The sequence below is a fragment of the Lissotriton vulgaris genome, unplaced genomic scaffold (assembly GCF_964263255.1).
Source record: "Lissotriton vulgaris unplaced genomic scaffold, aLisVul1.2 SCAFFOLD_663, whole genome shotgun sequence".
NCBI classification, from domain to species: domain Eukaryota; kingdom Metazoa; phylum Chordata; class Amphibia; order Caudata; family Salamandridae; genus Lissotriton; species Lissotriton vulgaris.
In genome coordinates this window covers 421,676-446,347 of record NW_028255020.1, presented here as the reverse complement: position 1 = coordinate 446,347, position 24,672 = coordinate 421,676, and the positions used below count along the sequence as shown (strand labels likewise).

The window sequence follows — 24,672 nt, the reverse complement described above, 5'->3', positions numbered from 1 at the left end:
AGATAAACAAAATTTGTTTAGCCCAACAAGAGAGATCTTAAGAGGAACAGTGTATTGACTCTCCTGAGACTCTTCATACATATTTGGAATGAAGGTTGATAAAAAGAAGGAACTATGCATTTCTGTTAAAAAAATAAATAGGTGCAATACAATGAGTGCATTGCTGCCTACGTGACGAACAACGAGAAAGATGTTGTCTATATCAAAAACATAGGCAAAGAACTAGCACAATTTCATTCTTTGTCAACTTGGATAAAATATTATGGGTCCATGAAGGATGTGGCTTCCTTAGGGGAGCTAACCTATGCAGAAGGTAATCAAAGAATAAGGTATTTCACATTCACTTAGGTAACTTTGCACGAGAACTAGATTTTCTTCACAATGTCTCCATTTTTAAAATATCTCCAGTTGCTATTTTTAGACTTCTGAAACAGTTCAAGAATCATTAATGGAAATAAGGGATATTGAGGCCTTGTTACCTCTTTGGAAGTGACAACATCACAGTGTGTTTATATAGAAGGCCTCACTTCACACTTGTCCTCAAGTTTCTCAGCTACTTTCCATCTTAAGTAGGACAAAATAAATTCAGAGGAACTAGGGAGAAAGATAGGCGAGACTGGAAAATCTACACATCCACTAGAAGAATAAAGCTTCCTCTATGGGGATTGTTACTCCTAATCTGTAAATTCTCTTCTATATCTAGCCTGTGAATACCCACCCATGCAGTATAGTAACCAGTTGCTCAAGGTAGGTGAAAATTAGAGCTTTGTAAACCAGTATTCAAGCAAGCCGGGCTGAAGACGGCTGGAATGCCAGAAACCGGTCCTCGGAAGCTTGTTTCCGGTCCAGGGAAGACATGGCTTGGCAGTTCGGACTGGACTGTTCACATGAGGCACAGGGTCAGACTGATTTGCATATAGCCATGTCTGAACTGGGGTGGCAGAGTGGGCTAAAGAACAGTGATGGATTAAACCCAGATCTTTTGACTGGGTGTGAGTGTTTGATTGATTCAGATGCTCCGTCCATCACCACCCCCTTTTGTACCGCTTGTAAACCAGTATAGTCCTATCAAGTATACATGGCCACAAGCCTTTTTCTTGCAATGGTTGTGCGCTCACACCAGTTCTCTCTTTAAAAAACACAAGTCAATTAGGTGATGTTTGACCGAGGATACATGGGTAGGCTTGAGTTATTTGTTATAGAACCTTCCAAGTAAAATATAATATAAAGGTAACTTCATTCTATTCCTACATTGTAGTGGTCTTATTCATCATATGTTGGTGGATTCCACTGCAATAGAAAATCAAAAGCGGAGGAGAAAGGCAGTGAGGGGGAGTCAATGTTAGATAAACCGGTTTCTAAAGACCATATGGCCAAACTGTGTTTCTGTGTGATGAACCAAAAGAGCTTAGTACTAGGTGAACAAATACGTTGTCAGCATATATGCTAGTTCCTTTTCCATTTATCAGTAGCATACCTATAAGTCTGTTTATCAGTACACCAATCCATTTTGTTACAAGTCAATCAACATACATCACAGTGAGCCCTGGGACAAAGAACCTCGATGACAGGAACTCATAAGGGACAAGAACCCGAGAAATAGGCAGTCTTGGCAAAGGGAATTCCTGCAACACCAACTTTACTGGGGCAGGGAAGTCAATGGAACACTCGTACCCCTAGATGTTATAATATATATATATATATATATATATATATATATATATATATTTTTTTTTTATTTTGACCGTTTTGTAGAGCGCTTTACAAGGCACATAAAGGTGATTTGACAAATACATATGAATATGATGGCTTAAGCAAATACATACCTAGTAAAAGTTAGCAATTAGCACATATGAAGTATTTATAAGAAAGTTCAGGTGAATCTAGCTAAGAAGATCGCTTTCACTTCTTTTTTGAAGAAAGCAGCAGATGGATTCAGTCTTGTTTCTGTGGGTAAGGCGTTCCAAATCCTGGGGGCCATTCCTGAGAAGGTACGGTTGTAAGTTTTTTTTCTTGGCGAAATGTTGTGGTTTAAGTAGAAGATTACCAGAACTCCTAGTTGTTCTGCTACCACCTGATAGTACTAGTTTCTCCGCAAGGTATCTTGGTGTTTTTTGGTGCAATGCCTTGTGAGTCATACAGGCGTTTTTCAAATGGATTCTGGCCTCAAAAGGTAACCAGTTGAGGGCACGAAGGTCGGGGGAAATGTGGCAGTTTCGCCTGGAGCCAATAATGAGTCTAGCAGTAGTATTGATTGAGGCTCTTAGCGGAGTGGCTGTTGATCTGGGAAGGCCGCAGAGAGAGACACTCCCATAATCCACTCTGGGAATTACTAGGGCTTGGACTGCCTGTTTAAAGTCATTTGTGGGTATGAATGGTTTTAGTCTTCTCAGGGTGTTCATCTGGAAACGGGCTCCTTTAGTTGCAGCGCTTATGTTACTGCATGTTTAGATTATTGTCCAGAGTTATTCCTACGGATTTCGCAGAGTCAATAACGCGAGGTTGACCATCGAGTGCAGTTAGGTACTGCATCCATTCGCAGATTGTGTTTGTTTGTTTGGGGGGAGCGATGAGGAGGAATTCTGTTTTTAGTGTGTTAAGTTTTAGATGGATATTTGCCAGCCAGATCAGTGTTTTTTGGAGCGTTGAGTTAAGGGACTTGATGTCTTCAAGGGAGTCGACCTTAATGTAGAGCTGTGGGTCGTCAGTGTACATATGGTATTGGATGTTTGACGAGTTGAGAAGCTCAGCAGTGAGTGGTTCCATAAACAGATTGAAGAGTGTAGGGGAGAGGGAAGATCCCCGGGGTACTCCCAAGGTGACTGGGGTGGGGTTAGATAAAGATTAGTTGATCTTGAATCTTTGCATTCTGTCTTGGAGGAAGGAAGTGAACCAGTTTAACACTGTTCCAGATAAACCCATTCTATGATTTAAGAGTTCTGGTAGGTTGCTGTGTTTGACTGTATCGAAGGCTGAGGATAAGTCAAGTAGGATTAGCAAGCAGGCTTTATGTTGATCAAGTATTTGTAGGGCGTCATCTTTGATGTGGCTCATGGCTGATTCAGCACTATGCCCAGATCGAAAGCCTGATTGGAATTGATCTAACAGATTGAAGTGGTCGATACGGTTACTAAGCTGCATGTGGACACATTTTTCGAGCAGTTTCGCCAGGGTCGAAATGTTGGATATGGGACGATAGTTGTTCAAGTCTGACGGGTCAGCTGAAACTTTCGTTAAGATGGGGGTTACCTGACCTGCTTAGAGGATGTCGGGGATAGTTCCTTGCACAAGAGACGTGTTTATAATCCTGGTCCATAGGGGCACTAGCTGTGGCATGAAGGTCTTTAAGTGGGTAGCAGGGAGAGGATCTGTGAAATGGTTCGAGGGATTCAAAGTCATGAGCGTATTAAAGATAGCTTCTTGGCTGTAGAAGTTGAAGGTGGTCCAGGAAGCATTGTTTTTGAGTTCGAGCTTTGAAGAACAGTTAGGCGGGATCACTGGTGTAGTCGGTGTGGTAATAGGATGCGTGGGTGTGGGATAGTGGGTTGTTCCGTAGGTCTGTCTTTAAATTCTCAGTCTTTGTAGTGAAAAAGGCAGCAAGCTCCTCACAATTGGGGAGTGTTTCTGGACTCACTTGGGGGAGTGGGAGACCCCCTTTGATTATATCAAAAGGTTTTTGGGGGCGATTCTTAGCTTGGTCTAATTGTTTACTTATGAAGTCAGCTTTTGAGCGTCTAATCTTTCTGTAATATGAGTTTCTGGTGCTCCTTAGTAGTTTGAAGTGGGCAGCGGATGGAGAGGATCTCCACTGTCTTTCAATTGCTCTCAGTGATCTTCTGTCTTCATTTAGCGTACCATCGTGCCAAGGGTTTGAATCTTTTGTGGTGACTCTTTTCAATTGTAAGGGTGCTATGTTGTCAAGTACCATGTTCATAGAATTGAAGTAGTGATCGGTCAAGTCCTGTACATTATCTGATCTGTCCAGCGGTGTCGTGAAGATGTGGCTGGAGGTTGCGAGTGTGGAAGGATTGAGGTTATCTAGGTTCCTCCTCCAGATTTTTGTTCTCTTAGGTTGGATAGAGAGTAATTTCACTAGTTAATTGATATGGCAAGTGATTATGTGATGGTCGAACCAGTCGCAAGGTAGAATTGATTCAAGCTGAATAGAGTCTGCTTTGGCGATCACTAGATCCAGGGTTGAGCCCTTATCATGGGTGGGGCGATCACAAATTTGAGACAGGTTGGGATCGGACAGGAAAGCTTTAAGGCTATTGACCTCTGGGTCGTTTACATCATTCCAGTAGAGGTGGAAGTCCCCAAGGAAGATCTGGGTAATCTGTTGACCGACGTTTGTTGCTAAAATATCCATGATGTGCTCGATGAAGGTATGGTTGTTACCGGGAGGATGGTAGAAAGAGTGGAGTGAGCATATTAGTTTGTTATTGCTGTCTAGATAGAGGTATTCACATGAAGAGAATACCGGGGAGTTAGAGCGGTTCACAGAGATTGTTCCTATGAATGCAGGCGATGCCACCCTCTAGCTTATCAGGTCGGTCAAGCCTTGTAATGTAATAGTTTGGGGGAACTAAAATGTCTAAGATGAGTTTCTGTCAGGATGATAAGGTCAGGTTCATTGGTTATAATGAGGTCAGCTATGTCGGCGGCATGACGCAATGCAGATATACAGTTTAGTAGGATACATTTAAGCTGGGCCTTCGTCAAGGTGGTGCTCTGGTCATGGGAGATGGTTTTTCCCTTGAGGTTATTTTCGTCAATACCTCTGGGGGCGTGTCTTGCACTTCTAGATTCATTGGGCTGGATGGGTTGGATTAAGGATAGTGTCTGTGTGTCGTCTGTGTGTGCTGGTATAGAGGGAAGGGAGTTTGTAGGAATGAAGTAGGGAAGTGAGCTCACTTGTAGATAGGGCTCTTTTTCCTGGTCGGGCAGGATGAGGTATTAGGGTAGGGTACTGTATTCCATTTGGGGAGTTGAGGAGGGGGCTGGGGCTAGAGCATTGCCGGTGCTTAGGATTCATTAGTGAAATGGGTTGATGCCGGATGAAGGTCGTGCAGCGTTTGGATATCCTCTTTTATTTGTTGAAGGGAAAGAAGTATCTCATCGAGTCTTGGGTCAGGTGTTGGAGATATCATGTTGGTGGCCTGAACTGTGTTAAGATGAGGAGGCGTTATTGCTAGTGTGGTGTCCAGGGGCAAGAGGTGAACTGGTTTGACGCATGTTGGTTTTCAGTGTGGGAGTCCATAGGGGAGGGCTGGGTGGAGAGTGGATGTGAAGGGGTGTTGTTTTGTACTTTAGTGGGATCTAATTCGTTGTGTGATATATTTGTAGAGTGGTGAAAACTAGGGAGAGAGGGGAGGTGAAGAGGGGACGTGAGGGGTTGTTGGTATGAGCTATGGGAGGAGGGACGGTGAGATTTGTAGTGCAGGGAAAGGGAGAAGATAGGCCAGCGGATGGATCTGGAGTAAGTGTGTTGGAGGAAGAGATTGCGGCGGGGCCCGCAGTGAGGTGGGTGAAGGTGCGGTTGCGGCGATGGGTAGGGGTGGTGGTGGACGTTGGGGCGTGAGGGAGATCTGGGAGCAAAGTGATGTGAGTGATAGGCGAGGTGAAGGTGCGGTTGCTGCAATGGGTAGGGGTACTGGGAGATGCAGGGGTGTGAGAGATCTGGGGACAAGGTGATGCAAGTGATAGGCGAGGTGGATGTGGTAGAGATTGTGGAGGGGCTGGGGAAGGGGGATGGGGCGTTAGGTGAGGAATCTGACAGAGGGTTTGGAGAATGGTTTGTAGGGGGAGTGGAATAGGATCTAGCAACCTTCGCTTTGATGCAAGGGAAGATGATGTCCAGTAGATTCAGATAAGAAACACTTTAGGTGGTTTGGAAGTATAGAAGATTCATCATTCTTACAAGACAACCATGGTGTAGCTGATACAGGGTATGTGGATAGCTTTCTAACCCCCTGCATAGCTCAAGTTAATCTTCTTAAGAACTACTTGTTGTTCTGTCATGTGTGGCCACCCTCTGTGATGAAATCTTTGACAAGTAAAGTTCTTTTAAATGTATATTTATGCCCTCTATGATTGCAGACCCTGGTTGGTCGGTTGCATTTCCTATGCCATGGTCGTTTCTCTGTGTTTTTGCTTGCTATTTGAATATTATTGCATTACAATACCCCTGCTTTGGCCTCACGTCCTCGGTATGATTTAGCATTATATCAAAAACAGTATATAAAATAAAAAACCCATAACTGATAACCCATGACATCACTCTCTCTCAGAAAGTTTAGGAAGAAGTCTATTACCCCATGCAAAATACCATCAAAGGGGATAACCCAACCATAAATGTTCTCATCAGTCCCACTCAAAGAAGACTGAATTTAAACATGCAAATATTGACATCTGTCTATCAACAAAGTGAAGCCTCAAGAGGCCAAGGGATTGACAAACATTGTTTTACAAAACCTGCATAACTTTATTTTAAGAGGGAACAAAATATGGGTAGGATGCTCTGTAAACAATTCACTGGACAAAATGTGCTGCACAACATTCAGATTATTGACTACTGTATTAGGCCCTCTTGCGCAAAAGAACAAGTTACTTACCTTCGGTAACGATATATCTGTAAGAAACATTAGTTAGTGTTAGATTCCTTACCTTAGAATATCCCCAGGCGTCAGTCTGGATCCGGAAACTTTTGCCTAGCAGTACCCCTGCGCGTCGGTAGGCGTCGTCTGCAGGCGTCCCCTGCGGCTCCGCGTCCGTCGTCGGCGTCGTGCGCCGTGATGACGTCGCTGGAGTATATAGACGCCGCCTCCGCGCGCTGACGTCAGTTCTTTGTACACAGCTTTTCCGCGCCAGGAGACGCAGAGCCATGAGAGAACCAACACTGGTGCCATGTAAAACTAGGGCCCTGAAAGGGATGACCTTAACCCTAGGTATCAGTTCGCAGAACGGGGAGGATGGGTGGGTTCGGTAAAGAATCTAACATTAACTAATGTTTCTTACAGATATATCGTTACCGAAGGTAAGTAACTTGTTCATCTGAAAGAAACACGTTAGTGTTAGATTCCTTACCTTAGAATACATACTTTAGCAATACCAACCCCGGTGGTGGGTCTGCGAACCAATACAATACTACACCAGAAAGTCCTGGAGGACAGAACTGCCAAAGAAGCCATCCCTCCGGACTTGACTGTCCAGGCAGTAGTGCCTCGCAAAGGTGTGCAGCGAGGCCCACGTAGCCGCCTGGCAAATGTCCTGCAAGGGGACTCCCCGGCCCAGGGCAGTGGTAGCCGCCGTGGCCCGAGTGGAATGGGCCCTCAGCCCAACAGGAGGCTCCTTCCGAGCCAAAGAGTAGCACGCTTTGATGCAGAGAACGACCCATCGAGAGATGGTCCGTTTACAGACCGCCCGTCCCTTCTTCGCACCCACGTAGCCAACAAACAGTTGGTCATCCACCCGGAACTGGCGTGTGCGATCCATGTAAAATGAAAGCGCACGTTTTGGGTCCAGACGATGGAGCCGCTCTTCATCCTTCGAAGGATGCGGAGGCGGGAAGAAGGAAGGGAGGGTGATGGACTGCCCTAAGTGAAAGGCCGAAACAACCTTGGGCAGGAAAGAAGGTCTAGTCCTCAGAACCACCTTGTCAGGATGAATGGACAGGAAAGGAGGTTGGACAGAAAGAGCCTGGAGCTCACACTCTCCTGGCAGAGGTGATGGCAACCAGGAAAGCCGTCTTTAAAGTCAGGAGACGGAGAGGGCAAGAATGAAGGGGCTCAAAGGGAGCACACATCAGAAAAGTTAGAACCAGGTTCAAATCCCACTGAGGCATCACAAACGGAACAGGTGGAAACATGTGAGTGATGCCTTTCAAGAATCGAGTTACAATCGGGGATTTGAACAAAGAAGGCTGATCAGGAAGCCTCAAAAAGGCTGAAAGGGCAGAAAGGTAGCCCTTGATAGTGCCCAGAGCAGAGCCCTGCTGGGCAAGAGAAAGAAGAAACGGAAGAACCTCCGAAAGAGGGGCAGAAAGAGGATCCACAGCCTTTGCTGTGCACCATGCCACAAATCTGTTCCACCGACAGGCGTATACCGACTTAGTGGAGGGACGCCTGGCTGCCAGAATAACATCATAGACTTCAGGAGGCAAGTCAAATGGCCTCAACTGCCGCCGCTCAATCTCCAAGCATGGAGGTGGAGACTGGACAGGTTCGGGTGGAGGACCGTCCCCTGCTGCTGCGACAGAAGGTCCTCCTGAAGGGGCAGGCGGATCGGGGGACTGACTGACATGCTGAGTAGCTCGGGATACCAGTATCTTCGAGCCCAGTCCAGAGCCACAAGGATAACTTGGGCCCGGTCGCGCCTGATCTTCTTCAGCACTCTGGGCAGAAGTGGTATAGGCGGAAAGGCGTATAACAGACCGCAACTCCACTCGCGCCGAAAGGCGTCGCCGTGCGAGTGCCGTCTTGGAAACTCCAACGCGCAGAACTGATTACATTGCGCGTTCTCTTCGGTGGCGAATAGATCTAACCAAGGCTCTCCCCATTGCAGAAAGATGCCTTGCGCCACGTCCGAGTTCAGACGCCATTCGTGATCCATCGAGCACCGACGGCTGAGTTCGTCCGCCCTGGCGTTCAGAGAACCTGCCAGGTGTTGAACCGTCAGAGTCACGCCCTGACGTTCCAGCCATTGCCAGAGGCGCAGAGCCTCGTGGCAAAGGGTCCACGACCCCACTCCGCCCTGTTTGTTGCAGTACCACATGGCGGTGGTGTTGTCGGTGAACACCTGCACTACACTCCCGTTGACAAAGGGGAGGAATGCCTTCAGTGCCAGACGAATCGCTCGCAGCTCCAACAGATTGATATGGAGCCGGGACTCCGCCGGAGACCAGATGCCTCTGATCTCTGCCTCTCCCAAGTGGCCACTCCAGCCCTGGAGGGACGCGTCCGTCACGACAACGTGCTCCGGTTGGGGAAGGGAGAGGGACTTGCCCCTGACCCAATCGCGGTCCGTAAGCCACCACTGCAGTTGTCTCGCAGTGCCCTCCGAGATCAAGACGTGGTCGGACAAGTTGCCCTGATGCTGGGCCCACTGAAACTTCAGGTCCCACTGCAGAGCCCGCATCCGCCACCGGGCGTGATGCACCAGAAGGATGCAGGAAGCCATCAGTCCCAGCAGCCGCAGCGTCAACCTGACCGAAACCCAGGATAGCGGCTGAAAGATGGGAATCAAAGCCTGAATATCCCGAACCCGCCGTTCCGGAGGATAAACCCGAAACTGCGCCGAGTCCAGAACCGCTCCGATGAAAAGGAGCTTTTGAGAGGGACACAGGTGTGATTTCGGCACATTGATGGAGAACCCCAGGTCGTGCAAGAGGTCTGCCGTCATCTGAAGGTGGTGGACGACTGTCTGGGGCGAGCCCGCCTTCAACAACCAGTCGTCTAGGTAGGGGAAGACTGAAACCCCCAACCTGCGCAGATGGGCTGCGACCACCGCCATCACCTTTGTGAACACCCGTGGGGCGCTGGTAAGGCCGAAGGGAAGCACGATAAACTGAAAGTGCTCCAGGCCTACCGTGAACCGCAGGTAACGCCGGTGGGCCGGCAGGACGGGGATGTGAAAATAGGCGTCCTGCAAGTCCAACGCTACCATCCAGTCTTGTGGGTCTAGAGCAGCCAAGACCTGAGCTAACGTCAACATCTTGAACTTCTCCTTCCGGAGGAAGCCGTTGACGTTCCTTAGATCCAAGATAGGACGTAGGCCCCCCTTGTCCTTCTTGGGCACCAGAAAGTAGTGGGAATAACAACCACGCCCTACTTCTGGCCCAGGAACACGCTCGATGGCCCCCTTGGCCAAGAGGGCCGTAACTTCCTCCTGCAGAAGTGTCAAGTGGTCCCCCGACACACAGTGGTTCTGCGGTGGCATGGCTGGAGGAGAGGTCTCGAAGGGGAGGGAGTAGCCCCTTCGGACGATTTGCAGCACCCACCTGTCCGAAGTGATCGTGCGCCAGTGAGCGTGGTGATGGCGAACCCTGCCACCCACTGGCGTCACATGGGGCCGAAAGCACGGACTAGGAGGATTTTGTGGTAGATGCTGCGGGGGAAGGTGTGGTCTGACCCCGCCGTTGTCCCCGACCGCCACCACGGCGGTTTCCACGGCCGCCACCGCGTTGAAAGGATTGTTGCGGCGCGTGGCTGGCAGCACGTGTGGGGGCGCCCCTTCCTTGGCCACGAAAGGGACGAAACGAACCCGGTTGCTGACGCTGGGTCGAGAGACCCAAGGACTTGGCCGTGACCCTGGAGTCCTTGAAGCGTTCCAGCGCGTAGTCCGCCTTGTCACCGAACAGGTGACAGCCATCGAACGGCATGTCCATCAAGGTATTTTGGACATCTGCCGAAAAATTGGCGGATCTCAGCCAGGCGTGGCGACGAATCGCCACCGTCGTTGACATAGCTCTGCCCAGCGAGTCGGTCGTATCAAGACCACACCGTATCGAATATTTCGCTGCATCTCGGCCCTCAGCCACAGCCTGACCGAGTTTTGCCCGCACCTCCATGGGGCATTCTGGCAGCAGTTCCGCGACCGTATCCCACACAGAGTGGGTGTAGCGGCCCAAGAGGCAAGCGGTGTTGCAAGACCGCAGGCCCAAACTAATGGACGAGAAGACCTTCTTGCCAAATTGGTCATACCTCTTGGATTCCCGGTCGGGCGGGGCCGACGGGAATGCGGACTGGGAGGTCGAGGCCTGGATCACCAGACTCTCAGGAGTGGGGTGGGTAGACAGGAACTTGGGGTCGTCCGGACAAGGACGGTGGCGCCTGGCCACGTTCCGATCAACAGGCGGACCTGAAGCGGGCCTGGACCACGTGCCCAACAGAACGTCTGACAAGGCTTCATTAAACGGCAGCAGTGGCTCCTGTGGGCATGACTGCGGTTTGAAGACCTCGGTGAGGATGTTAGGCCTCACGGCCGCGACGGGGAGCTCAAGGTGTAAGGCCTTGGCAGCCCTCATCAGCACCACAGAATATGCAGCTCCCTCCACCGATGCCACGGAAGGAGGAGAGATCAAACCAGGGTTAGGAGAGTCGTCCAGACCACTGGCATCCCCCCAAGTCACCTGTCCAGTCCGGGTCATACTGGCACTCGCGTGACAGAGGGTCCTCGGACCCCTCCCAACCTTCACCGAACTCTTCATCTTCACCGTATTCGGAGTCAACGATGTAGACCGGCTCCTCGGGGTTCATGGGCCCCATCGGCGCCGGGACCGGCGTCGAGCGACGCCCATCCGGCTCCGCGTCCGGCGTCGGTGAAGGTAAGGGGACGGCGCCGCCCGGAGCCGGCGTCGGAACCCCGCTGCCGGCCAGAGCCGGCGCCGCGCGGGGACGGCGCCGGGGGTAACCCCGATGGTAACGGCGCCGGAGAGGCCGGAAGGCCAGCCGGCGTCGAACCCGAAGGCCCTTGCGGCGCCGGGGTCGGAGCCGTCGGCGGCGCCGAGGCAGGGACACCCGAACCGCCAGGGCCCCCAGACGGTAGCACTGGGCCCGAAGGCCCCGTCGGAGAACCGAGCGCCCTCATGGCCATGAGGAACGCCTCGATCTCCTCAGGCGTCGCGCCGTGCCCAGGGACCGGAGGGTATGAGGCAGGCCGCGCCGGCGACTCTCGCGGAGCCGCGGGGGTGGGGGTCACCCGAGCCCCCGGCCGCATCGCGCGAGCGTCGGGGGGAGTCGGGGGTACGATGACGACGCCCCGACTTCTTGTCCTTCTTACCTGACGAGCCCGACGAGTGGTGTCGACTTCCGGAACGCTCGGCGCGGCTCCGCGACCGCTCCCTCGAACGCTCTCTCGACCTCCGGCCGGACCGGGACCGCTCCCGGTCCCGACGTGGGGCCGACACCCGGAGCTCCAGTAGCTTGCGGGACCGCTCCCGCCTAGCCTTGTTGGTGAGGGCCCGGCAGTCGACGCAGGAGTCCACGTCGTGGTCGGGGCCCAGACACCGGAGACAGGCGGTGGTGATCCGTGACCGACATCGTGCGCTCACAGTCATCACAGTGCTTGAACCCGGGCATCCTAACAGGCACAATAGTGAAATAACAATAGAAAAACTTGGTCAAAAGACCGGAGTACTGCTCTTCAGATCTGCGTCCACTGGCGCGGAAAAAAGAACTGACGTCAGCGCGCGGAGGCGGCGTCTATATACTCCAGCGACGTCATCACGGCGCACGACGCTGACGACGGACGCGGAGCCGCAGGGGACGCCTGCAGACGACGCCTACCGACGCGCAGGGGTACTGCTACGCAAAAGTTTCCGGATCCAGACTGACGCCTGGGGATATTCTAAGGTAAGGAATCTAACACTAACGTGTTTCTTTCAGATCTGGACTGTAGCAGTTGAGAAAAAAGTCCACTGTGTCCTGACGAAACAGATCAACGTGATGAATCTGCTTCAGGCTTTACAGAACAAATGTCCAGTCATTTCCTCACATAACAGGAAGTGATGCAGTCCACAATGTGGGGCTGAGGACATGAGTTGATGCTGCCCCAAACCATGTAGCTCTCATAAATGGGCACACAGGTTAATGTCAGAACCACATATCAAAGTATAAACAAGCAACGCCATGCAACATAGTACATAATAAAGAGCCGTGGTTGTAGTTTGTGGCTCCCTTCCCAACACTTTATTTGTAGCCGGTAAAAAAGTTAAGTCTGAAAATATATTTTCTACGGCTTTTACGTGAGACACACCTATTGTGTAACTGGTTTGTGCACTTAATAGCCAGGTGTGCGCTTTGTATTTCGATATTGTACCCGCTGCTTTCCCTCTCACTTATGACTTTTTTTTAAAGAGTTTTGGGCACCTTTGCATCTTTTAGAGCACTTTCACAGCACTGTGGATCTCTGAGAGCTTTTTCACAGCACTGCACCGCGATGCCGTGAAGGACGCTGTATATGAAAGGTGAGGAACGTTTCCCGAAATTTCTGCACTGTAAGCAAAATAGCATTTTGCTGTTGAAGCACTCCGTGGACCATAATTAAAAAAACAAATATTTTTAGATGCACCAACAAATTCAAAGAATAGACCTGTACATTTGCCTGAAGCTGTTGCCTCCCCTTACCTTATGAAGCCACCAGTCCCTGCGGGTGGTTGTGCCAGTAGCAAAGCTGTGAGTACCATGAGGTGCAGATAAAATGAGGACTTTAAATCTGAAATGGAACAAACCAGAGGGGTCGGACAAAAAAGGATGGTGCCTGTCTCTTTTGTAAAGAGTCCTTCTGAGGACAAGGTGTCACTGCCTCCCGTTACTGCCTCCTGATGTCAAAAGTCCCTAGCACTCTCCGGGACGTTATTAACTCTCTACCTATGGGCCTATTCCACCGTAACGCGTTTCCCCCGCCTCCTTTTAATCTAGTCAAATGTACAGCACAGCGATGTTCACCAATGGTAACGAGCATAAAACTGGTAAAGAGCATATAACTCCAAAACGAAGATGTTAAACTGCGCAACTATTCCTTTACTTTTTTAACAATCGCGACACCAGCGCTTCACTTAAGCATGCCGCAGGTGCCGTGATTGTTAACAATGTAAAGAAATAGGTGCGCAGTTTAATATCCGTTTTGAAATTTTATGCTCGTTTTCAACAATCGTGGCACCGGCGACATGTTAAACTAAAGCGCGGGTGCCGCGACTGTTGGAAAAGTCCGGAAATAGATTATAAAACCCCAATACTGAGATATTAAACTGCGCAACTATTGTTTTACTTTTACAACAATCGCGCCACCCGCGGTTTGTTAAAGTAAACCCGGTTGCCGCGATGGGTGAATAAGTAAAGAAATAGATTAATTTTTTTAACAGTTTACTTTTTCAACAATCCTAAGACCATTGTCTTTTATCACTATGGTGCACCTTGCAGGCCCATATGGAGAATAAAACATGCATGACTTGCCCATAGCCCTGAAAATAATTGCGCTCGTTTGCCAGAAACGTGGAAAGTGCACCCAACCAAGTCACCACCCATCATGGTGACACCCAGTTTGCTTACTGATTAAGTTTACAGCCAGAGACAATGGTCTCATATCAGTAACAGCGGCGGTGGCAACGGCGCACGATAAACAGCGCCATCATTTTACATTAGGCAGCCTTTCACTTCCACTGCACATCGAGGGGGCCCAGCTACAATGCTTCCTTGCGCCGCTGCTATTTGCCTGATCTCCACTGCACATCGAGGGGGCCCAGCTACAATGCTTCCTTGCGCCGCTGCTATTTGCCTGATCTCAGACTTGCAAAGAAAAGCATTACGTCACTTATTTAACGAGCAGTGGTGCGCGCGCACCACAGAGGAGCGGGGGCAAAGGCACGCCCATTCCCACCGGTGGCCAGCACGCGTGCTGCTGCGCGTGCTGGCCACCGGTGGAAATGGGCGGAGCAAAGCCGGGACATGCGCCCGCCTTTGCCCAATCGCGTGCAGTTTTTTTTATAAAAAAGCACGCGCAAGCCAGTGCCAGGAGGAGAAAGCAAACCCACACGCACGAGCGTGTGTGTAGCTTTCTAAAGCCCGTACAAGAGGTCTCGCGCTGCGCGAGCACTGCAGCGCTAGGCGCGAGACCTAAAAAGGATTGCCTCTTAACTATTTAAGATTCAAACACATGTAAAAAAGCCAGAACATTCACTCAAACAACTGAATATATCTGTAACATTAAGAAGAAACACTAACTCAAAGTGAGACGTACAAGGAAGGACCTACATTTTATAGGAAGTTTGCCTGCATACAGTGCTTCAGACTTTTGTTCTAATCTTCATTACTAACTACTGTTTTTTCCATTTTCTGGGATTAGAAGAGGCTGTTAAGTCAGTGCTATAGTTACAGACATTACTCTTCAGTCTATTTTTCACCTAAGGTAGGGGTGTGCCTGCACTGCTCTAATATAGCCAGAGGGCAGGACAACAATTATTCTTTGCTCTTTTTAACATTTGGTGTTCAAATAATTTGTACTGTCCAGTGGCTGGTATTACCTCAATAGTCTTTCCATTCTTGCTAAAAAGCTTGCCAGAATCCTTCATCTCAAAGATATTATATTGAGTTACTGAACAAAATAATGTCTAATTTCCTTCATATTGTACGGAAAAAACAAGTTCATATTTTTAAACATGTACATGTTGTGTCAAAATATGTATTCAACTTCCAAGCGTGGGAAATATTCCAGAGGTATAATGGCTGAGTCAGCCAAGAACTCATTGCCTAGCAACTTTCATATGCTATAAGGTTCCCACTTGTCATGCCACTTTGCACTTGTTTTTGCACCCTTGCATTTGTTTTTATTTTCCCAATGTTTCGCTAGTGTTAGTTGCTGGAGTTTTGTGCTCGTTTTCCTTTTTGCCTTTTTTATTGCAGAGCTCCTTCCAACTTCTCCCACGTTTAACAGTTGTATTGCGGTCACACTTGAGCTTGTCTTCGCCTTCTGTTTTGGACAAATAAGTTAGCCTGTAACAAGTTGTCTTATAGAAATTGATGTGGGGAGAATGTTCAATTCAGAATTCATCATGTAGTCTGGTATTTTGTACAGTATACAGCAAGCAGTGGTTACCATATTCCACTCTGTGAGACTAGCCTACCCAGCCATCATACCTCAGTGGCTATGGCATCCATTTCTGGGCGCTATTAGAGTCTAGTTGGATCTTCTGTTCTCCTCCCTACCTTCTCTCATTACCTTTTAGAAGTTGATTTTTCATTAATCTTTCTGGAGCTACATCAAGGTAGAAGTTGGGAACTGGACTACAAGACCTGCTCTACTGTCCCCTAATCCTGAAAGATTGTTAGTCTGCTGCACAGCATGGATTTAGATATCAATCCACTCACAGCAATAGCACAGGTCATTAGTAAGATTTAAAATGATATGGAAATACCTAGCATGAAAGAGAAGAGTGCTCTTATTATCAAAACATAATAAACTATCCCCTCTGAGCCTTAACCAAGCTGCTGTTTCTGGTAACAGAGATACTGTTGCTGTGGGAAGAAACTCAAAAGGAATGCTAACAGATCAGACTAGCAACATCAACGGGGGCATTGATTTTAGAACACCCAGAGAAATAAACAGGGGTTCCCTACAGCTTTTGTTCTTTAATCAATTGCATGTTATGTCCTGACCAGAGCACTTTTCAAACTAGCAGGCAAAAATTGCCTTTTAGGGTATTGTATGTAACCAAGGGTGTTCTACACTGGGGTATGCCAATAATTCAGATAACACCAACTTCACTTGATTTGAACCGTTCTTTTTAAATATTCACAACATGTTTGGGCCATAGACAGACCCTGCATTCAGCTCATATGGGAATGCTTACCTTGCAGCAATAAAGCAGGGATATCATCACAAGTATTACCCAGTTTATACAACTGAAATCTGAGGTGAGATATACGGATGGGTCAAACCTGTGACCTTTTATTAGGGTCTTACCAAGGAATTAAAAGATGCTGCCTTTGTGGTGAATCACCCCAAACTATTAATGCTTTGATTGCGTTGACATGACAGATTGAGGCACAACACCAGTCCAGAAAGAGTGAAAGAAAGTGTACGCCTTGATGAGCAGTACCTAAAAACCTTTCAGAGAAAAATTTCAGAGGAAATGGAATTGGTGAAATGGTGAAACCCAGCAGATTTGCTCAGTGTGAAGACTGCTAACTAAAGAAGAGGGAGAGATTATGGATAGAAAAGCGTTTTTTATACTGTGGTCTGTTAGGTAATTTTGTTAATAAATGTACCCAGCCGTTGGGATATATGAAAGTCCAACCGTAATCAGCAAAGCCAGGATGGGTGGAATGCAGGATATAAATGACAATAGTTTTCTGTTAACAAGAGACTTTTCATAACAGAAGTAATTTTCGCTACACCTACAGGACAATGGCAGACAATGGCTTTGATTGACAGTGGATGTACTGGGTGAATGAGACCTTCCACTCCAAAACAAACATACTCATACGAAGAAAAGAAAGTTTGGAGGATTTTAAAGGCATACATTGGACATCATTAATATCTTGTGATGTACTGCTGGAAACACAGGAAGAGTGGAGAAGTGTGGCTCAGGGGTTAGAGGCGGCAGACCTGGAGCTTGAGTTTCGGCCCTGGACCAGGGTTCAATTCCCCGCCTCGGCGGGTCTTGGGCTCAATAATCCCATGGACTCGATAATTCTCGCTCCGGTGCCTTCTCGACTCACAGGTTCACACTCTGCGCCTCTGGGCAATAGCTTGCTTAATCTCCACATTGGCCCTTCGCGGCAGGATGCCTGGCTTTCACCTTGTGGATACCCTTCCAGGGCTATCTCACAGGGGAATACCAGGACGGGTTCCCTAAGCAAGCGCGGAGATGCCCCAGGGTAAGTCCTGCGCTATATAAGTTTCATACATTTACATTTACATTTACAGATGACAAATAAAGTAGGTCATACAGCATTGTTCTCGTTCTGAATAACGCTCCTACATTTACTTTGGCAGTATGCATGAAATGGCTGCCTTTGGCTCCTTGAATAAATTGGAAGAATACCACCATTTCCTTAACAGCCAAATATTCTCTTACTGACTGTTTTCCACTTCCTAGTTACCATAGCAAACTGCCTTGAAGGTGCTTTTCGTGCCAAATCAAGATTCAGTAAATCCAATGCAGTAACCTTAACAATCTTCACCAATGTACTTCACCAATGTATTTACTCAAAAAGGAGCCGATACATTTCCTTCACATTGGAGCTATGAGTGTGCAATCAATCTAATTCATGGTGTTAAGATTCCTCATGGCAAGATACATCTCTTCACAGTGATGGAAGATCAAATACTGAAAGATTATCTGGAGGAAAACCTAAAACAAAGCAACCTAGTTTTATTATTATATTATTTAAATAATTACAATTTTGTAGAAGGTCATTGTGTAAAGAAAAAGAGAAGTTAAAGGATTACAGAATTGCAATTATATGATTTTTTTCAATTAAAAGTGCATACGTACAAGTTGAAGGTAACTAAAACATTTACAAGATTATACTGTAGTTACTGTTTTTTTTTTGTAATTGTAATCTTATTTATATAGTGCTTACTGCCTCATAAGAGGCATTGAAGTGCTTTTCGTTGAGTAGTCCGCTATACTGGAATTAGCTTGGATTAGTAGGGGGAAGAAAGTTACTTACTTGTTACTATAGTTCTCCAGTATTGGATTTTTTTATAGATTTACATGCTTGAATCATTCCCTGTCATCGAGGTGGGAGCCCACGGTATATCAAAATAGTAATGCAAAGTAAGTAAGTAATATTTATTATACAGTTAATAAAAACCATTACAAAAAACCATTAGCGATAAAAACAGTTAATAAAAAGAAGACATCTGTAGCCGCCTAAGTGATAGTTCTTGTGATGAGTTAAAAAACAGATAGCTTCGCTTAAACAGTTCTGAGAATTAGAGTTTAAAAGAAAAGAGGGAAAGTTTTTGGAGGATGAATGATTGTCCGTCACTAAGGCATTGCTGCGATTCCTCAGGGGGGAAGTTTCTTGTGGTTAACCTGGCCCCCTTTCCCTTTCCCTTTCTAAATGCGTTGCAGACCACATTCCATTTCAGGAGGCATGCCGTTTTTTCCCCATATGCACATGCCTTTTGGAGCTTTGTCCATTTTTATGCCAGTTAGTCAACTGTGCCTCTGTATGGACGTGTGTTTTTTGCTCCAAGGGTGTGGAAAATAGGGTTTCTTTGTCCATTTGTTCTTTCTTTATGTTGATTCTGGCTTCTACAGCTTTGATATATTTTACCAGTTGACAAGCCCTTTGGACTTCGTCGCCTGAGAAGCAAGCCAGGACTGCTTGCCTACAGGACCTGATCCCTTTTTTGTTGAATAGTGGTCTCAGCAGGTTCCTGCGCTCTATCTGCAGCTCCTTGCAGATAGTAATGAGGTGTATGATGTTTTCCTCGTCATTCCGGCACAGGCTGCATTTTGCTGGTTTTGGAGGACGCAGCCAAGAGGCCATGTGGTCTGCAGAGGGCAATACTCCTAGCCGGTATTTTAGGAATAACTCTTTTGTTTTTTTGGTGAAGCTGGTCAAAAGATACGTTTGTGGTACAAGTTTATTGTAGGTGTGTACAGTTAGCCAGCCGTGTGCTCGGTCCGTCAGTGAGGCTTTGTCCTGTAAGAGATTCTTTCCAGACAACGTTGTTTACTGCTTTTTAAAGCCTGCCAAGTTCCCTTGTAGATCCCACAGTTGTCGCGCCCCCAGTTGCTTTGCGTCCTCCAGAAAAAGCCTTGCTGGGCTATTGTCTTTACTTTGAAGTTCGTTCCAGAGCAGTTCGTTGAGGGTATTTGCCTCTCCACTACTGATTTTGTACCAACTTTTGATGTAAACTCCCTTGCGTGCTAGCTCTTCTTTTACCAACCCAAATTCAAGTCGAATTTGCCCGGTGAGGTAAAAAATTATGCGCATCGCTCTTGTTATTGCTCCGTTTACTGTTTCAGCATCCCTGCCTCTCATTGCTTCACTTCCATAGGTAATGGATGGGATCAGTTTGGCTTGGATCAGCTTTATTAGTGGAGAGAGATTCGGCCCAGCAATTTTGTTTTTCAAATTTCCTAAAGATACAGCGGTCATTAGGCCTCTCTTTTTTATTTTCTCTCGTTGTGGAATAAAGCTGCCCCTGTGATCTATGATTACTCCCAGATAGCGATATTTGTTTGTGACATCCAATTTCTTTTCATCCATAAACCAGCTGTGTGTTGATTTCTTTTTGGCATGGTTAAGGCACATGACTTATGTCATAGTTGATGCTGAGTTTATTTAATTTAGAGTATTGCGCGGTTATGTCAAGGAGCCGCTGTAGGCCTATCGGGGTCTGGCTAATTAGCGCTAGGTCGTCCGCATAAAATAAGTTGGACACTTGGAAACCCCCTAGTTTAGGTGCGTGAGAGTTGTTTTCATTTCGTGTGGTTGATAATTCGGCCATAAAAACATTGAATACAGTTGGCGCTAACACGCATCCTTGCTTTACTACTGTGCTAGTTGGGATTTTCTTGGTTAGGAAGTCCCCTGCTCTTAATTTAACCTGGACCCAAGTATCGCTGTGCAAAAGAATTAGTTGGTTCAGCAATGTTGAAGGGATTTGCATTCTCTTTAGTTTTTGCCACAGAAGATTTCTATTTACGTGGCCGAAGGCGGAGCTGTAGTCGATAAAGCACAGATATAAAGATTGCTTTGCCTCTAGCACTGTGTCAATCAGAAGTGATAGGGCTAATATGTTGGTGGTCGTCCCCATATTTTTCCTGAAACCAGTTTGGTTGAGTGGTATTGCTGATTTTTCATCCGCCCATGATGTTAGCTCGTGGAGCAAGAGGCCAGCGTAGTATTTTGCCTCGTTATCAAGTAGGGCTATGAGGCGATAGCTTCTTGGGTCATTTCGGTCTCCTTTTTTGAATATTGGGGAGATAATTGCTCCCCTCCATGAGTGTGGGATTATTGAAGCCTGACATTTTTTCAAACGTTGGTTTAAGGACAGCGGGCCGGTATTCTGGCTCTTGTTTGAATACGATTGGCGGTATGCCATTTGGGCCAGGTGCTCCCTCTCTTTTCCCTTTCGAGATCCTATTACATATTTGTGAGTTCGTGATTAATAGTTCCTCGTCACTTACTAGGGTTTCTTGGTACGAGGGCTTCTGTTCTTTACAGCTGATTTTAGCGACATGATTCTTTTCACGGTTCTTGGGGATCGTTAAACTGTGTGCTGAGGTAAGTTGTCCAGGCCTCTTCCGTCACGTGGGATTCGATCCCCTGGCTTCGCTCGCTAACCAGGCTGTTAATCTTTTGCCAGAACTGTGCGCTGTTATTTGTTTTCAAGTTGTGTAGAAGTTTTCCCCAAAAGGCCTCGTCTGCATCTTTTTTTTAGTTGCCATATTAGTTTCCTGCGGCTGCCTTTTAGCTGTCTCAGAGCTTGGCACGCGGTAGGATCCGTTTTTACTCTTCGCAGTGTTGTTAATCTGCGTCTTCAGCCTTTTTAGCCGGATATCATTTCTAAAATGATAGTGGATCTTATGTTTCACGGCGTTGCCCTTTCCATCTGGCTTTGTGTATCTGTTTATTTCGGCTATATCTCTCAGATTTATTGTAAATGCCTCCCAGCATATGATTAAGTTTGGGGATGCAGATTGCCGCTTCTAGAGCTCGTTTCGCTTGTAATAGGAGGTTTTTTGGGTCATTGGTTTTGCGCTTTATCCGTCTTTCGTTTCTTGTAAAGTCAGAGCCTAGTTTGCTAACACCTCGGGGGCTTGGTATTGCAGGTGCATCTATCGTAGTTTCCTGGGGGAGGTGATCGCTGTGGTCCATCGTGTGGATGTGAAAATCTCTTACTCTTTCATACAGACTGCGAGAGAAGAATGTGAAATCAATTGTGGAGCTTGCCATTGTGCTGTGAAATGTTGCAGATTGTGGTCGATCTCCTGGAAATCTGCCCGTAAGTGCCCTGAAGCCCAGCTCTTCAGATTTGGCCAGCAGACTCCTAGCTGTTTTTGTACTTCTGCCTCCCGAGGTGCTGTCTTGATGATTTTGCTCCCAGGCAAACGGATCCTCCTTATCGGTGCTTTCAGGAACCGAGATGCTGAGCATATTTAGGTTAAAGTCCCCTGTGATGATTATGCTGTTCGTGTTCTCAGATTTTATTAATTTTACAAGTTCTTCCTTCAGCTGTTGTGCTCCCTTGATTTTCTCCCTCGAGTGCAAATAGAGGTTTATTAGGATTAGGTCTTCTTTTTTGTTCTGCTCGCGGAGTGACAGTCGCAGGACTTGCATTGCGTTTGGAGGGGCTAGCTTGTAAGCGAGTGGTACTGCTTTAGCAATCAATTGTATTGCACTATATATTGCAAGACCTCCTTTCTTGTGTCCAAACGGTGAGCTCTGCATAGGCGGTACAAAGTTCAGATTGAATCCTGACAGTGCTGGAGGGGAATGGGACCAGGTTTCTTGCAGTGAGATGATGGCGAATCTTTGCAGGTAGATGTTTAATTTTGAGTCCGAGAACTTGTCTCCTAAGCCATTGATGTTGCATAAGCTGACAGTGCTGAATGTTTTTGCTGTTTTTACATTGCTTTGTCATAGGTTTGTCTCTTTTGTACTTATAGTCCTTGAGAGCCAGCTCTATTATACGCGGGCAGAGTGTCGATGTCCGATGTTCTCTTGTAGGACTGTTCTCGATGGACTAGGTTCTCAGGTGTTTTGCTTCGTGCCCCTCTTAAAACTGTGTTCTGATGTGGTTGTTCATTTGCTCTTATCCTTTGTTGGCTGGCGAGTAGTAAAGGGTCGGGGTATCTTGGTTTAGAAAAAGGTTGTAGTTTTATTCCCCAGGAGTCAAACTTTTCTTTTTCTTTTAATAGTCTCTCCGGGAATTCTGCTGTGGCCCATGCTGTTTTTGTTGATTCTACTCCAAGTATTTCCTGACGGTTTAGTAAATTCTACAGATTCCAGGTCACTAGATGATGTTTTTGAAGCTATCTATGGTTTTCAGTAGTCGTAAGTTGTTCCCCCTGTTTAGGATGTCCATTGGGCCCCTTGATTGATACTCTGGGTGGAACGTTATTGAGGTCATACCAGTTTGCCCCATGTCCTGTGTCCCACTGTTATCAACATTGTCGATTGGATCCTTCACTTGGCCTTGATGTTCCTCCGTTCCTACTGTGTATCATTTCTCAATCATTTTACTACTTTTCGTAAGTTTTTGTCTGGGAGTACATGTTGAAGTTGTTGTGCACAGTTCGGGGCTTGCTCCAGGTTGTGTATCTTCCTTTATTTGGAGAGGGTTTCTGGAATAACCTCGGTCTTGGAATGGGATTCTTTCATTGTTTTCCTTATCAGTTGAGTTTGTGGCTTCCTGTAGATTATGCCCCCTTTCAGTGTCATCTCTTTTGGCCTTCTGCCTTACTTGTGGTGGGTTGGGTGCTACTTTCTCGCTTTTGGAGGGAGGGCTGTGTGGGCCTTCTTTCTGATGGCGGATTTCTTTCGGGTTTTGTTTCCCTTTTTCGATTTTTATTTTTTGGGGTATTGCACTCGGAGTCCGTTGCATCGCTCATCTCAGTCGGCCTATCTTGTGATATGTTAGCTGTTACTTTCTCACTAGTAGAGCACTTGCACCATGCTATTACCGCTGGCGTTTTCTTTTGGTTTCTTCCCCTCCTTTTCTGTTTTCTTCCCACTTTTCCTTGTTGATAATGTGCCGGCACTCCGTCTTTTTGGCAGGTTTTTTCAGGGTGCGCTATGCTCTCTGTAAGAGGGGTTTGGAGTCCTTTATGTATTTGTCTATTGTTAGCCGGTGCATTCTTTTCGTTTGCTTTTCCCCAGGACGGGAGCAGGTCTAGGGTTGTCTTTTGCTTCTCCTGATATGGAGGCGGTGGTCCGGTTTGCGTGGGCAGAGCCGTTTCGTATCTATTGTTGACGGAGTTACTAGGCCGGTTGTTCTTTACTGCGTCCCTGATGTCAGAGAGAAGGTTGTCCATTGCTGTTGGTAGTGTTCCCAGTTTATCCACAATTGAGATACAAGAGCAATTGGATTGTATTAGTTGGGTCTCGGCTTGCGCTCCTTTTACCATGCCGTTCAGCTCTGCTAGCTTACAGTCAATATTAGCAACGAATATTGACAGGGAGTTGAGGTCAGAGAGTTGTAAGTCCATCTTATCCGACTGGTATTGAATAGCGTTTACCAATAGTTGCATTGTATGCAGAAGGGAGGCCCAGATGTCTTCCTTTGCATTTGGTGATTATGTCCCCGGGTTCTCGCTGATGGTTTCTTCTGGTGAGTCCCTCTTAGAGGCCGCGGGATAAGATGCTACCAGTTCTTCCCACTCTTCCGGGGTGAGGTACGAGGTTTCAAGGTCCGTTATCCTTGATGGTGTAAATGCTCTGTTGGATTGTATGGTGGATACAGAAGATTGATCTAGAAGTTCTGTTTCAGTCGGTTTAGAGGGGCGCCCTTGCTCTGCGCCCTCCTCTTGCTTCTCAGATTTATCACGTTTCCTGCGTTGTGGGACATTGGATTGAGATGCGCATAGACCCTGGACTCTTGCTTCCTGTGAAGTTGTGATGTTTGGTTGCCCATCTGTGTCTGAGTCTGCCCTTGTTGTGGGTTCCCTCAAGTTCCTGAGTTCATGCCTTACTAGCCTGTCCTTGTGTTGATGGATCAGCGTACTGGTGGGATCGCTCTTCTGCTTGTTATCCTGCAAGGATAGGTCCTGAGGTCCCCAGTTTGCTGCCCTGACTGGTCCGCCCTGTCCCTCGTCGATTCCCGGTGAGCATCCCAATGAGCCTTGCCTTCTCTTCTTGGTTACTGAGCATTCGAGGTATTCCTCCTCAGTATAATTGTGGTAATTATTGTGTCTTGTTATGTTTGTGGAGGTTGTGGGGCTCCTTTCCTTACTGGCTGTTGATGAGATGAGATGTGATGTTAAAATTTGGGGTCGCCCTTTGGTACACTATTGTATATTCCTCCATGTGGACTTAAACGATTCAGTTTATGGCTGGTTTTGTTTTTGTACTTGGGTCTCCCTGGTCCTGTCTTTCTCCCGGGGCCTGGGCCTGTGCTGGTTGGTCTCCCGGAGGCCCCTTACTCACTTCTCCTCTGGTTGCCGATGCACCCTCCACTGCACTGCACTGCTCTGTATTCCCTTTTTTT

At 47.3% G+C, this 24,672-nt stretch overlaps 1 protein-coding gene and 1 long non-coding RNA gene across 10 annotated transcripts in view; one reads left to right on the top strand and one right to left on the bottom strand.

Moving 5' to 3' along the window:
• Positions 1–24,672, bottom strand: part of LOC147659347 (kidney mitochondrial carrier protein 1) — a 267,840-nt gene that overhangs the window by 5,170 nt on the left and 237,998 nt on the right. The window lies entirely within an intron of this gene.
• The window catches only part of LOC147659348 (uncharacterized), a 138,704-nt gene that overhangs the window by 34,998 nt on the left and 79,034 nt on the right, over positions 1–24,672 (top strand). The gene's annotated exons all lie outside the window — the stretch shown is intronic.